The sequence below is a fragment of the Lonchura striata genome, chromosome 8 (genome assembly GCF_050655825.1).
Source record: "Lonchura striata isolate lonStrDom1 chromosome 8, ASM5065582v1, whole genome shotgun sequence".
In the NCBI taxonomy this organism is placed as follows: domain Eukaryota; kingdom Metazoa; phylum Chordata; class Aves; order Passeriformes; family Estrildidae; genus Lonchura; species Lonchura striata.
In genome coordinates, this window is record NC_140710.1 from 12,871,848 (window position 1) to 12,886,719 (window position 14,872).

Genomic DNA, 14,872 nt, shown 5'->3' on the forward strand with positions numbered 1-14,872 from the left:
ACATGGTGCAAAGGTTCTACAAGACCTAAGCACTGAATGAAATACCAACTAAGAAATTGCAAGACACGACATAATTGATATTTTGGTATATAAAATGATGTACTCAAAAATGGAAATCCAGACTACTAGGAAATATTCCAAGAAAAATGGTGTACATCAGAACTTACTTATTTTTCTTCTATCTTTCTGGTCCAATTAATTTTGCAGTCTTTCTAAAGGCTGATCAATTTTAACAATGACAGCTAACCTCAATGATATTTTAGTGGATGTTTTTTAAGAGCTAAAAAGAGGGAATATCAGGTGCTTTGTTCAGCAGCTCCCCTCTGCCAGCTGCTCTCAGCTACATTCTAAGGCATCTTGGTTTTGTTTTTTTCCTCCTCTGATGGATGTTTCTTCCACTGTGTATTACTGATGTGCCTGTCTGGAAGGGTTTGATTTTATTCTAGTTCTATTAGTTCAGGGTCAGGTACCTGTTTTCTCAGTATCCTAATGAATTTCTAGATTAAGGTTTGTTTTTGCTTGAGTTTTTTTAACTTGGTTGTTTAATGAAGTTCACAGGTCAAACCAGTGGTGCTAGAACTAGAAATAGCTTGGGATTTCTAGATAACAGCACTCTGTTCTGATTTCTGTGAATCCAGCGATACATGCAGATAATCAATAACACAGATTCATTTTCATTTTTGTTTCTTCAACCCTAATCTTAGTCTTCATTGCAGAACTACAGATTTTTTAAGTGTGTTTTCTTCTTTTCTTCTTAGGAACAATAATTATACATTGTCACTTTCCCTGCTTGCATGTTATTCCAAGTCTAGTGTTTAGAGTTTGACACTGCATTTTATACTGGTCTTTGTCTGTAAAAGCCTAAGGATCCTATTGCAAGTTTAGATTTCAACTAATATTCTCAAACAGAGCTAAAAATAGCAGCTGTCATGTTAAATTCTTTCCCAGCAGGATCCAAATGTCCTCCACTGCCTCTAAACCACAGTTAGAAGGACAATAATCACACTCTTTATTTCTCACTGAAGGAAAAGGCACAGTACTTTACTCTTTCTTCCTTTCCTTAATTGGCATTGATGTTTATTTGCAGGCATTTTAGACTATATTGTGTGACTGATATGATAATGGCATAATTCTGCAGATCTGAAAGTTTGTGGTTCTATTTAGGATCTCAAAGCACTTAACTCAATGTAGTTATGAGTTCCTGCCTCTGTCAAATTCTAACAGAAATTAAGCTCCCAGGACTGATTTTTCTTTAGGTATAATTATCTTTCATTTCCATAAGAGAAAAATGAACTTCAGTCATGATGGTAGGGTTCTTATGGTCCATTCAGGCTCAGTGACAAATCTTTTATGTATACTTAAAGTGCATTTTAACATTTTGTTACAGTAATGATCTTGTCTCATAGCAGAAAATAGGGTTAGCAGTCTTTGCCTTTGTTGTGCAAGAAGAATGAAAAGATGCAGTTGAAAAAGGACAGGGTTGTTTCTTGAGAAAAGATACTGTACTTTGTACATTGAATATGTAGAAGTCACAGTATCTGGTGATTTATTTATTCCAATAGTTTATTCCCTTCTGAAGTAGTAGAAGCTAACACTGACAACCCTGAGACCTTACAGGAAGTGCAGTAAAATGTCTCTTTTAGTTTTTTTTTTTTATTAGTTCAAAGTCAAAACAGAAGCAGCACATTTATCTGAAACATTTCACTTGGCAATAAACAAAGGAATATTTGATAGCTTTTGGGATGTTTTGATGATTCGTTTACATCCATTCTCTAGAAACCTCTGTAAGAATTTAATGGATTATTTGAATGGCTTTTACATGGTACATTTTCATTTCTATTTTCATTCCAAGGGGAAAAACCCCTAAATCATAGTATTATTTTTGCAACCTTTCTTTAGAGAACTGGGAATGTAAAATGATGATACTCTATTAGCACTCTGAAAGGTGGTAGCAGGTCAAATGTTTATTCCAACAACAGGTTTGAACATGTTCGGCTTGGAAACATAGGAATTCCAACTCAGGACTTAAATGTGGTTTAAACAGCTGCGACATCATGAATTTGAAAAGATCTCTGACTTTCAAGAACTATTCAGTGCATTTTCTTATGACAGTAGAAAGGAAAGATATCTTCATCTGTGAGCCTTCAGTCACTGGAAGGGTGCCTGGCCTGATGGCCCTGAGGAGTGCAGTGCTCTGTTGGTCCATCAGAAGGTGCAGCAGTGCCAGCCCGGGTGGGACCAGAGTCTCAGAGCACGGGGACAGCCACCCTGCCTCTGCTCAGCAGCTGGGGAAAGCTCTAAGGACAGAAAGCAGTAGAGGGAATGGGAATAGAAATTTGGAGGCTTTTCTTAAGTTTTTCCTTAACTTGCTCTGCACATTTTGTATCTTCAAATCACACTCAAAAGTATATCTCTCAAACAATAAAATCTTTTGCTTTATATATTCACATACTCACTTGGCAGTAGTTTAATTCATTGCCACTGTATAGCTACCCATTAAACAATACAGTACCTGCAGACATTAGGGATCACTTTTCCACTGCAGCTATTTAGTCAGTAAATCTGATATATCAAAGTCCTCGAAATTCAGCTCAAAGTCTCCCATTGACTTCACCAAGGTTTGCATTGTGCCCTTGAGCAGTTACGTGTGCCTACACACACACTCACGTGTTGATTAAGGCGTTGTTTATGGGATGTCAGGATAACTTCTGTATAAATTAGACATTTTGTGCCTTCTAACTCTACTCCTGGACAGATGAAATGATCAAGGTTTACTGGCATTTTTGAAGTTCAGAAAAATACTGCACTGTCTTCAAATGTTTTTCTTCAGGGAGCAGCCAAGCATTCAATCAGGCCAGGAAATTCAGGGATTTAGAACAGCCTAATGCCTATATCTGGCAGTAATCAAAGAAGAGTCTTGAAAAAGGAGGGGGAAAAAATAGGGGTTAGGGGAAAGAGCGAGAGCAAGACAGGAGCAGAGGAAAGAGGAGAGGGGAAATAGAAGTGTCTACTGTGGCTTTAAAGAAGAATAATTTAATTATCACTATGCAATCAATAAAAATGTATCAGGGAGCATGACAAACAGATTTGCTTTGTCTTAAATGGTATGTACTAAATGAATGTTTAGTAAATTAGAAGAAAAATTTATGTTATTTTAAATTTTCTGCTTATCAACAGGAAAAAGACACTCATTTGCAATAAGAAAGCTGGAAAATTGCTTCTTTTTCTCTGGCAGCCATTCTTTCAGGTCATCCCAAAGAGAGGCAATAAGCATATTCTAAAGCAATAGTATGATTCAGTAAGCATCCTGTCTTAGGGAATGAAACCAGTGCAGTCACCACATTGACAAGAGTGAATTTCATAGGATCATGCCTTAGAACTTAATGTTCACTTATGAATGCAGAGAAAAATGAGAACTATAAAGCAGTATAAACCATAACAATGCACAGATGGAGTTTTACATCCTTACGTAAATATGCTAAAGTTAGCAGGGAACCATAAGACAAATGAGTTCCATCCTTGCAGACACTGAAAACTCAGCCAAACTTTGTAATTGGTTCTGATGATGCAGGCAACCTGTAGGATGTTGGTTTCTATAGGAATTTTAAATGAAAATGATCAAATGGTGTATAAAGTGCCATGAAACAACAGTAAATTCCCATTACTATTCCAGTCTCTTATGGGCTTGTATATTTACAGTAGTGTTTTTACAGTTAAGGCCAAATCCCTTCTCCTGAACATGGTGAATAAAGAAATTAAATGAAAGAACATCTAAACTCAAAACATTTTGGAATATTAGCTATGTATTCTTTTTGCTGTTAGAAAGCCATTGTTTTAAAAATAAAGCCAAAATATTACACAGACTATGCTATCTTTTGCTTTTTAAAAACTGAAGAAACAGGAATTTCTTTGTGTTCCATTTGGCTTCACTGAGAATTTTTTAGCAAGCAGATATAATCTAGACAGAAGAGACTTAATCCTAGAGAAGCTTATTTATTAATAAAGAATAAGTAAACATCTTAACCTTTTTGTGTTTATCTTCACTTTTATTTGATTTAGCTCCAAATTCAGAACAAAATTCTAATTCTTTCAATCTGTGGATATCTTTTCTGTCACCACAGTGCTTAACTTTTTTTCTGCTAGACTTGTTAAGTCAGCAGCCTCAAAGAAAATACTTTTTTTTCTAGAATTCATTCTATAGCATGAATCTGAGCAAATATCCTTCAAACATTATATCCCAGAACACTAGCACTGCATCTGAGCTCTATTAAATTGAATAAGAATGAGAAGCTGTGTGTGGAAGGACCAAAAATTCAAGCCACATTTCCTTAAAAACAAAACAAAGTAACCAACCACAAAAATAATGTGATACACTGACTCATAAAACCATTTTTAAAACAATTGACAGAAGATGAAAAATTTTTGTTTCCTTAGAAAATATTAGGATGCCTTGTCTCTCACATGGCAGCCTCAAATGCTGTGAAAGTTAGTTTTCTCTGGAAATGCCTATCATAAATGAGATTTACTGAATATTTCTCATTAAGATGCAGTCACTAATTGTGTTTCACACAAAAAAAAAAAAAGCATGGTATATGCATTGTGCTGAAAGGCAAGACATTTGAGTATGACTTGAAAACTGCTGGAAAACATACAAGATGATTGAAGGATTTTTCAACCTGTTTTGGCACCACTACTCATCATTTAGCTTAGTATTTTGAGAATGCTTTCATGTGAAGAGATTTTTTTAAAATAAACTTTGCATGGAGTGAACTCTATTTTGTATTCTTACAGTTCAAAGTACAGTTTCTAAAATAAAATTAGTATTTATTCCTGAAGTTACATGGAATTAAAAATTTCAAAATACTGGATTGAGGAATAATTGGACTCTAACCCTAAGCCTAAACCTAAGCCTAACCTTTACCCTAACCCTAACCTAACCTGATCCTGTGATGAGCCTCCAGGCCACTGCAGAAAATGTCACTGTCAGGCAATGACTCTGAAACTGTTTCTCTAGATATATTCAAAATACTTTCATACCATATAACCTGAACTCTATGACCTAATAAAACTATAGAGTTTTATTGTTAATTGAATTTGAGTATATGAACAATTATGTCTCCTTGGGGCTGTACTCAAAGAATGTAAGAAATCATCTTGGAACTTGGATGGAAAGTTCCATCTGTTGTGGCTGACAGAGGTACACATATTGGTTAAGTAGGTGGAAACCTTTGGAACACTGCAAGCAATTCCTGACCAGCTTTTGCCACAGAGTCTAAAGCACCTCAAGAAGTCTCATGAGACACTCAAGAGCAATTAATCAGGCAGAAGCTCAGAAGAATCAGAGCAGTAACTGTAGCAGCCCAAGCCTTCAAACTACTCTACTCATTCAGCTTTCTGTTTATCTGATCCATCCAAGACAAAGAAGATGCTTCCTTTATGTCTTCATGAATTTGGCTATCCATCCCTCTGCTCTTCAGGTAGCAGCATATCTCTACTTTTTTGCATGTCCTGAAATGTGAGGAAGAGCTTTCTGAGATCTTTGATAGTGCCCAGTAATTTATATTGTATGGCATCACTGGAATTAAATTGGAATGTGCCATATGCTCCCCTGGGAAGGACCCTAACTCACTGCTGCACACTGAGCTACTGCTCCTCCAGGCAAGCCACGTTCCCCTGGTGCAGCCATTCCTACCAGGGGCTGTCCAAGGCCCTGGCAGGGAGAGGCAGGAGATGATATAAATCACTGACAGCTGCTGGGCTTTCACTGCTGGGCCCTGTGTCAGAGCGCCGTGACGGATGGGGGAATCTGTCCAGCAGGAGCTTTCATCCTCCAGCACCCAGACAGGAGACCTCTGGGCCAGACTCATGGCTGAAGCCTCTGACAGCAGCAGAGGAGCAGGGTGATAAAGCTGCTCCCATTAGCTTGTGAAGTAGCTCTGGTTTGCATTATTTCAGCCTTCTACATAAGGAAAATCCCAGTGGGAAGATGAGGGAGAGCATGCAGCTGCAGTTATGCTTTCCATTTAGTCAGTTCCCAGTCCCTGCATGAGGCCCTGCACAGCTATGACTGCCAGGGCAAATTAGAAGAGGCAAGAGGTGACCTCAGAGGAGGTGTTGGGTCTGTCTGACTGCACCCATCCAGCTTTCATAAAGCATGTAGGCAAGCAGCGCTCCCAAGCATCTGGCACCAAATGGAACAAAATGGGGAAAAATGTATTATGGGCAACAATTATGTGCTACTAGAGGATTGGATTAGGTGACCTAATGGGAATTTTCCATTTGTGATTTCTTTGATTCTTTGATTTACATTTTCAAATGCTTTGGTCTCTGAGGGAGAACAGTGAAAAGGAGTGGACATGATCAAATAATTAGTAACACTGCTCTTTTAACTTTTAGTGGAACATTTTTCAGTTAGTTTGCCAGATATGTAAAAAATGACACAGAACTATGTATTTTATATAGTGAAATATTAATGCTGGCTGGGAATGCCAGGCTGATGTTGGAACTAAGTAAAAAAGTGTGTACTTGACAGTGCCAGTGAAAACCAAGATGACAGGCTTTATTTTAATTTAATAAAATCTGAAGGTAGTGCTGTGGAAATCTGGCCAAGGCTGTCTGGCAGGCTGCCTTGAAGGGAGTCATTGATAGTCCCCTTCCTTTTTACTTTATTAAGTTCACCATTTTCCACCGTTTAACATAAAAAAAAAAGTAATTTCCCAAATAGCAGGATTCCTTAGTTGTTTTATCTTGCTCATCTAGCATCCACATTTTGTAAAGCATTTCATTGAAATTAGGTTGCCTAAAACTCGCAGCATGATCAATCTACATTTTACTGAGATTTCTTTTGTAAATTCAATATGATGCTGAAAGTCAGAAGCACCATTTACATACATTCCACTATGGAGAGGTGAATGGAGAGTAGTAAATACTCTTGAGACCTTGAGGGGACATTTATAAAAATGCAAGGTTGAAGATTTCTTTTTCCTTTTCATTCTGTAATATTGTAGGGACAGAAGACTATCTATCAAACTGAAGGGTGGATTAAGAACCATTTGTTGCAAACCAGTCTTCTAATCAGCTACTCAATAAATATCCATTTTTAGCTATTAAATCAGCAGTACAAATCAGCAGGAATATTAATCCAGAATAATCAAGGCCAGACTAAATAGGTTTTAGTGCTCTGACCCTCTTTGTTTTATTTCACCTGACAAAAGACTTATGGCACCTTCCTACCCCAGGATGCTGATGCTACTCATAATCTTGTCCCAGAGAGTTACAGCTTCCTGTAACTCTCAGCCGTATTACAGATTTATTTTCCCTAAGTAGGCAGTTTCTAATCTACCTCATGCCCATAACATTCACCCCAATACCTGCTGCATTAAGTTTCCTATCCTATAATCCATGTGTTCCTTCTGAGATTCCAGATAGGAGCATTGTTTCCCTCAAGGAAAGTCGTATGAATGTGCCTAAAAAAGTCCTCCTCTGTTTCCAAATACTTTACTGTATCATAAGTCTAATGAACCATATAGACCGTTAAATATTTGGACAAGACTTATGCCTAAACTTGTCTCACAGACCTTTATATCATCCCATCACACTTTTTCTTTAATAACTTTTGACAAATCCACCCTCACAAGGCAGCATCCAAATGCTTTATACTTATCTGATTCCTGAGGAAAGTGATTAATTGTGATCCTCATTCATGTGGGCTCTGTTGGCTGGAAAGTTTAGTGTTGCACAAAAGCATAAAGAAGAAAGTGCAATGACATTTGCAAAGTCTGTGGACAATTCCTAGCAACAGATTAGGAGGAAGCAAGCCTGCACTCTGCAGCCCAGAGTATTGCTCCAGTCATTTGTTTGGCAGCTGTAGTAAATTGAGTAACTGGAAAGACTGAATCAATTTGTTCATTCTGTGAATTCATTAAGCCTCAGAAGACAGCCTGTGGGCAGGATCCTTAGTCCTGTGTGGTTTGATATGTTTATTCATATTAATGGATTCACCAATGGCGAGCAATTTTACTACTCAATGCAATTGTTCTTTGCAATAAAAAATGATGTGCTTTCTCAGATCTTTCACTTTGTTTCAGTTAGCCAGAATGTGTGAATTTAATAACCATTTACAACATTGATTCCAATCTGGATGAAAACCCTTACAACCCAAATTGAGCCATTGTGTGGCATTATCTCTCTGACATCAGGATACATGCTGTATTGAGACTTGCAATGCTTCACAGCCAACATTATGGGATGACACAACTAAAATTGAATAAGGAACAGACGTCATGTAATTAAATTGCAGCTATCAGTGTGAATGCCATCTATCTAATACACAGCACACAAAGTGAATGGAAGCATGCAAACGTGTTTGTAATGTTTACAGCAAACCAATTAAGTCTTCAAGTTCCCTATCAGCAGCAATATCACTCATCTGTTCAAACCATCAGCAACTTCCTTTGGTGTTCTGTATTCTGACTGCACATGAGAGAACTCTCTATCTGGTTTTGCCCATATCATATAGCAGCAAATGATTCCAAAGATAAGTTATTTCTTTCATGTTTAAACTTTAATTATTTTGCTTTCCAGTAATTTCAAGAAAATGGACCCTGAGTCAGTATAAATTGTCATAACTTTGCTGATGTCAGTAACAATTCCTAGCATCTGAGAATTTGGCCCAAGGCCACCACTTTCAAATTACAGGTTTAGACAAATGGAACCAAAGTTCAAGAACAGATAAGAAAATACTAAATTTAATAAAGTGAAAACAACATGTTTCACATACATTAGGGTTTGAACATTACACAGTTCATTAGTAACAACAAAGTTCTACAGATCCTCCATCACTATAGTCAAAATCCAGTGTATGTAAAAAGCAAAATATTTTGTACTATAATTAGTGCATTTATCAAAATTGTCTATTTCTGTTCTTCCCTCACAATTGACTAAAAAGTGCTACTACAAGATGGAAGAGATTAAATTAATATGAATTACTATCTTCAAATAGTTGTAAGATCTGGATATGAAGTATCAGGATGATACTAAAAAGGAAATAGATACAACTTTTGATAATGCTTGAGTACTTGATCTGATCTAGAATATCCAAACTGAAAGGATCATTTTTGCTTTGTGGATTTGTGAGAAGTCAAGGTAGGTATTTTGTACACCCCAACTGTGAAAAAAAATACTTAGTGAGGTATAACATTCTGACTGCCATACATTTACTGTGAGAAGCAGTAGTTTTCTATCTGAAGTCTTCAATACCTTGTACTTTCACCTTGAAGTGAAAATAAAATTATTGAATTCTGGTACTTAGAAAAGTTTTAAATAGCTGAACTATAGGATTAGTTCTGGAAGCCAGACCTTCAACTATTTCAATCAATGATGAGGTGTGTTAAACCATATTTATCCAAGGCAAAGCAAGAACCTTGATGAAATTTCTACACACTTAATGAAAAAATTCCTAGATTCAGCTTTCAATTTGCATCATACAACTGAATACACATATATATTGTAGATATCCAGTTCAACTATTCCACTTTTTTAGTGGTTAGTTTTGATGAAAGAAATGAGCTACCTGATTATTTTTGTTTTCCTTTCACACTTTGATCCAATTTCAAATTGAACCTTTATAAGAATAATTTTTCAGCACTGATGATCTCCACATTATTGATGATAAATTTATTTCAAAATGTGAAAGTTATAAAAATTGGAATTTAGTAATTAAACTACTGGAATTATTTAAAAAAAAAAAACAACGTGTAGGCTTGATTGCGATAAAATAAGTAGGATAATTTTTCAGATATGCTATGGATTTTAAATTTCAGGAAGTGGATCTGTCAAGAGATTCTGTTGCTTCTTCCTAAAATATAAAATTTTCTTGTTTATCCATTGTTAAAAATTTATTTTTTCATAAGCATTATATAGTGGTGGATACGTAGAGGATGGCAGTTGAAGAGGGAGACTCCCCAAAACTGTTAGTCACAAGGAAGTATATTATACACAATTAAATTAATGTGGATCAAGCTGGACAGTTTGGAAAACAACATTAAATTACCCAATGCATCAATAAATAACTGGCTTTCTAGTGCACAGAAAATTTAACTGGTATACTCACGGAAAATTCCAGTCATATCAGAATATTCAGAAGATTTTCATAAGAATGAGTAGTTAGTTTGAGAATAACAGAAAAATTGAGGCATTTAGTCCTTTACATCTGCTGTTTTCCTTTATTATTTCCTGTATCTAGAAATAATTTTATTTATTTCTGTATATACCCAATAAGGAGTCTGCTCATTTCTCCCATCCTTATTTCACTACCCCATATGTCATCAAAGCCAATTTGACTCTGAGACTGGGAATATTCATGATGAAAAAAATGATAATCTTCTATAAAGATTCTTTAAAGGTTTTGATTTTTTAAATGTTGTGTATATTATTTCAACTCACTACAGCAAGTTCTACATTAATCATAAGCCTCAATCTTTGATAAACATCATGTTTTAATGAACTAATAAGAATGTTTGAGTTATGTATAGAGCACAAAGAATGTGACACGTATTTAGTGGTTGTTGTGGCATGTTTCAAAGTGCTTTCTGTTAAAATATAATAACTGTATTGTAAACTGTTTTGCCTGAGGAGCCTTATTAAACTCAAATGATTCAAAAGTATATCTATGATGTGTCTGGGTTAGATGCTTTAGACAATACAGCAATAGGAGCACCAGGATGTGCTGCAGTGGGTTCATTAGTCCATGTTCATGTGTGGCCTTCAGCTGCAATAGCTCTGTTGTCCTGCTAGTGAGGAATCTGTTCCTGAACAGAAGCAGAGGCAGAGCTCTCCTTGTCATCCAGGCTAAGGAAAGCTTCACCAGTCTTCTGTACCATTCCCAAATATCTTCACTATGAGTTTGATTTTACTTAAAACCTGTATAAATTTACAGCTATCCATATGGAACAAGCATCACTGAGAAAAATGGGCAATCCTACCCTGTGTTATCTTTGGATATGCTAAGCCGATTTTCCAGCTGGTGCAAGTTAAGTTATGGCAGTTATATTAAATGATGCCAATATACACTAATTTAGAATGAATTCCTTCATAATTAACATGGGTATTTTAGGAAACCAATTTAGAACCATACATTATGTAGACTCTCTTCTCTACTTATCATCTTCCATCTGATATTTGATTAGTATATTGATTTCCTCTTATTAAAAAAAAAGAAGATCAACCCACTCACTTCCTTTTACCCTCAACATCCTCCAGATGCAGAATGCCACCTGGATTAGCAAATTGATTAATTGGTAATAAAAACATTGATCTTCTTTTTCTTTCTGCAAGCTGTAATTTCTCTATCCTTACTTTTTTCCCCCCACTGGAATTTTTAGTATTGGCTCCTCTCTACTGCTGACACCATTCTTGTGAGTTCACTGTTCAAAGACTCATCTACAGTTTTTTCAGTATTAATTCTTAAAAATGTCTTCCCAGCATGCAGCAATACATAAGTGCTCATGGTGATGTAAGCAGAAGTCTCCCTGGTTGCTGAAGTGCTAAAATAAACAGGTCAATGCAGGAGTAGATATAATCCATCCATACACTTTATGGAACCCATCTGGAAATGCAGGATTAGTCTAAAATAGAATGTCTGGGACATATCTCAAGGCAGCTGCATTGATAAATTGTTCTGTAGATGGGTTTACTTGGTTGGAAGAGATGTTATGTTGATGACACTAACTGATGATGATGACATCAGAAGAGATTGCTGGAAATTAACTTAATTACAAAAATCCCACACAACCGTGCAAAACCAAGGTCCAAGGCAAAGAATTAAATTTACACACTCCATTAGAAAGACACTCTATACACAAAACACCTAATATTTCAAAATATTATGCTTTCAATGCTGATCATCATGATTAAACATCCATATCTCTGTAGCACCTAGAGATCAGTTGGGTTACAATTGTAGTTGTGGTACAAAGTGACAGTCCCTTGACAAAGATCTAAATCAAGAACTGTTTCATAGCAATTTCTGAGATTTTATAATGTGCTTTCACTATGCATGGGAACTGAGATCAAGAGAATGACACTACAACAAAATGTCCACTGATCATGTCTGGGATTACAGCAGGGAATGTGGGGGTTCTGGATGGGGTGGTGTTATTGCCATACTCCTCACCAGTATGGTGATCATCTGACCCTAGCTACTGCCTTGTATTGCTAGAATGATGTTCCATCTATCTTTTCCACTTTCTGCAGCTGTTCACAAATATTGACTTATTTAAACATTCTGATATTGTTGAAATGGTGTACTTTTAAAAAATTTAAGCATTGCAACTGAATTTATTAGAGTGAATGAAAAAAAGCAAAAAAACCACCCCAAAACCAAATATCAACACAAAACTATAGCAAAATAACCAAACATATGGAAATTACTGACTGTGAAGTACCTTTGGAATTAAGTTGCATGAGATGGCAGACACCTTATAGTCACTAAAAGAGAAAAGCTTTTTTCCCCCTTGCCTGTCTTCTGCTGGGAGCTGCTCTGGTTTGTGGTGGCTGTGGTACTCACCAGGCCCTTCAGAATGAGGTCACTAATCTCAGTGAAATGCAGATCACTAATTTGATGGAAATGTGGAATTCCTTTACTGGGATGCCAAGTATCCAAATGGAGTCACTGCAGGAAATGGTCAGAGAAATGCCATGGAGGAGTGTGGAAGAGGAACACTGGAGGGGACAGCACACTCCAGTTTCAGGGACAGGGAGTTATTAGGGATGTCTTACACAGCTTGACCCATATCTGAGGTCACTATGATTTCCACAAGCAGACTCTTATATAAGGCATTTTTACATACTTCAGATGATAAAATTTACCTATTTAAATAACTCAGCACCTAAATCCATAGTTTATTACTTGAAAAGATGATCAGGGAAAACTACAAGACAGATCTAAGGCCAGAGAGGCAGCTGGTGTAACACAATGTAGTATTGCTTCTGATCCAGAGCACATAAAATAAAGATATAAGAGTTCAGCAAAATGAACAAAATGAAGATGCTTGAATCGCCAAATGTTTTTTATGGAAGTATTTAATGAGAAATTAATGTACAGGTTCATTAACTTCTGGAAGGGAATAAAAGTCAGATGAATGTATTCCCCTTCATCCCTCAGAATAATTTTAAACAAAGGATGTATCCCACCATAGCACACAAAAGGTGGCTTAGGTTTAGTTTCCCTTTATAAAGGTCTCTCACATGATTTCCTGTTGTGTTTTAGCCTGGCAGGCAGCTAAAAACCATACAGGAGTAAAAGCACAATTTATGGGTTGAGATAAATATGGTTGAAAAGGAGAGAAAATGAAAGTAGTAGAACAATATTAACAGTAATAATAGAAATTGAAACAGAAAATGCAAAATGATGTGTTACCCAATGCAACTTTTCACACCTACCAACCCGTGCCAAGACAGTTCCTGAGCAGAGACCTCTAGCCAGCTTTGTCCCTCACTTATAAACTGAGTGTGTGTTATATGGTATAGAAAATAGCTTTGGTCAGCTGAGTCAGCTGTCCCAGCTGTGTCCCTTCCCAGCTTCTCAGAACCCCCAGCCTACTTGCTGGTGGGATGGTCAGAAGAGCTGAAAAGTCCTTCGTAAACACTGGTCAGCCCCGACTAAATCATCCCTGTGTTATCAACACTATTCTCATCCTAAATCTAAACTACAGCACTTTATGAGCTGCTAGAAAGGGAATTAATTCTATCCCAGCTGAAACCAGGACAAAAGTAAAGGAATGGCAGGGAACCCTTGGGAAGATTAGGAAGGTCACTGATCTCTTTGTGGTGACCAGGAATGGCCTGAGGCTGTGTCAGGAAAGGTTTGGTTGGACATTAGTAAAAGGTTCTTCCCCCAGGGGGTGGCTGGACTCTGGAACAGGCTGCCCAGGGAATGCTCATGGCACCAAGCCTACCAGAGTTCAAGGAGAATTTGACCAATGCTCTCAGGCACGTGGTGTGGTTCTGTGCAGGGCCAGGAATTGAGCTCTATGATCCCTATGGCTCCCTTCCAACCTGAGATATATTCTGTGGTTCTATGATCCTTGTGAGTCCCTTCCAACTCAGGACATTCTATGACTCTAAGATTCTAGATTCTATATTCTTCCTATGTTCAAAACTAAATAATTCTTTTTTTTTTTTTCTTGTACTCAAGCAAAAGTTTTCAGTAACAACACATCTGAATTTAGACTTAAACTGCCATGGGTGTATGGAAAAATACATACACCAAGAGAGAGGGAAAAGGTTTTTGTTCATCTTCTCTCAAGTCCTACTTTGGGAAACATATATAATTTGGGAAAAAATTTGCAATATTTAGATCCCATTGAAGTCAATAGAACCCTTCAGTGTATAAGTGCTTTTGTAAACAAGGAAATGTTTTTCCTCTATTTTCCTGAGGACAGCAAATCTGACAGAGTCACTATGTCATCTTATTTAATTTGAATAGAAAGATTACTCTCTTCATTATAAAGGCTATACTCTTTGACAATATGGCATTACAATGTGAATTAAGCAGGTGCATAATGGCTTTCCTAAACAGCACTTATTCCTGAGTGAGAGTCAATATGATTTCCCATTTGTGATATGAGATGCCAACCTGAATTGCAGATTTGGCCTTCAGGTTTGGTATCAGGTTTGACCAAATTTGGGATAAAAAGATTTGCAGATTTTAAGAGTCCATTATGTCATTTCTCATAGCAGATTAACAATCATCATGGTCCAGAGGTATGAGATTGCTGAACAGGAAAGAGGTAAATGTTCAGGCTGAATAAATAAGGGTAAGGTAGGTGATGTGATAGTATTGTCTCAGTACAAGAGAGTTTAGAGATCATTT

General features: G+C 36.8%; 1 long non-coding RNA gene across 1 annotated transcript in view; it reads right to left on the reverse strand.

The window, feature by feature from the left end:
- Positions 1-14,872, reverse strand: part of LOC146766750 (uncharacterized) — a 48,430-nt gene that overhangs the window by 17,941 nt on the left and 15,617 nt on the right. The window lies entirely within an intron of this gene.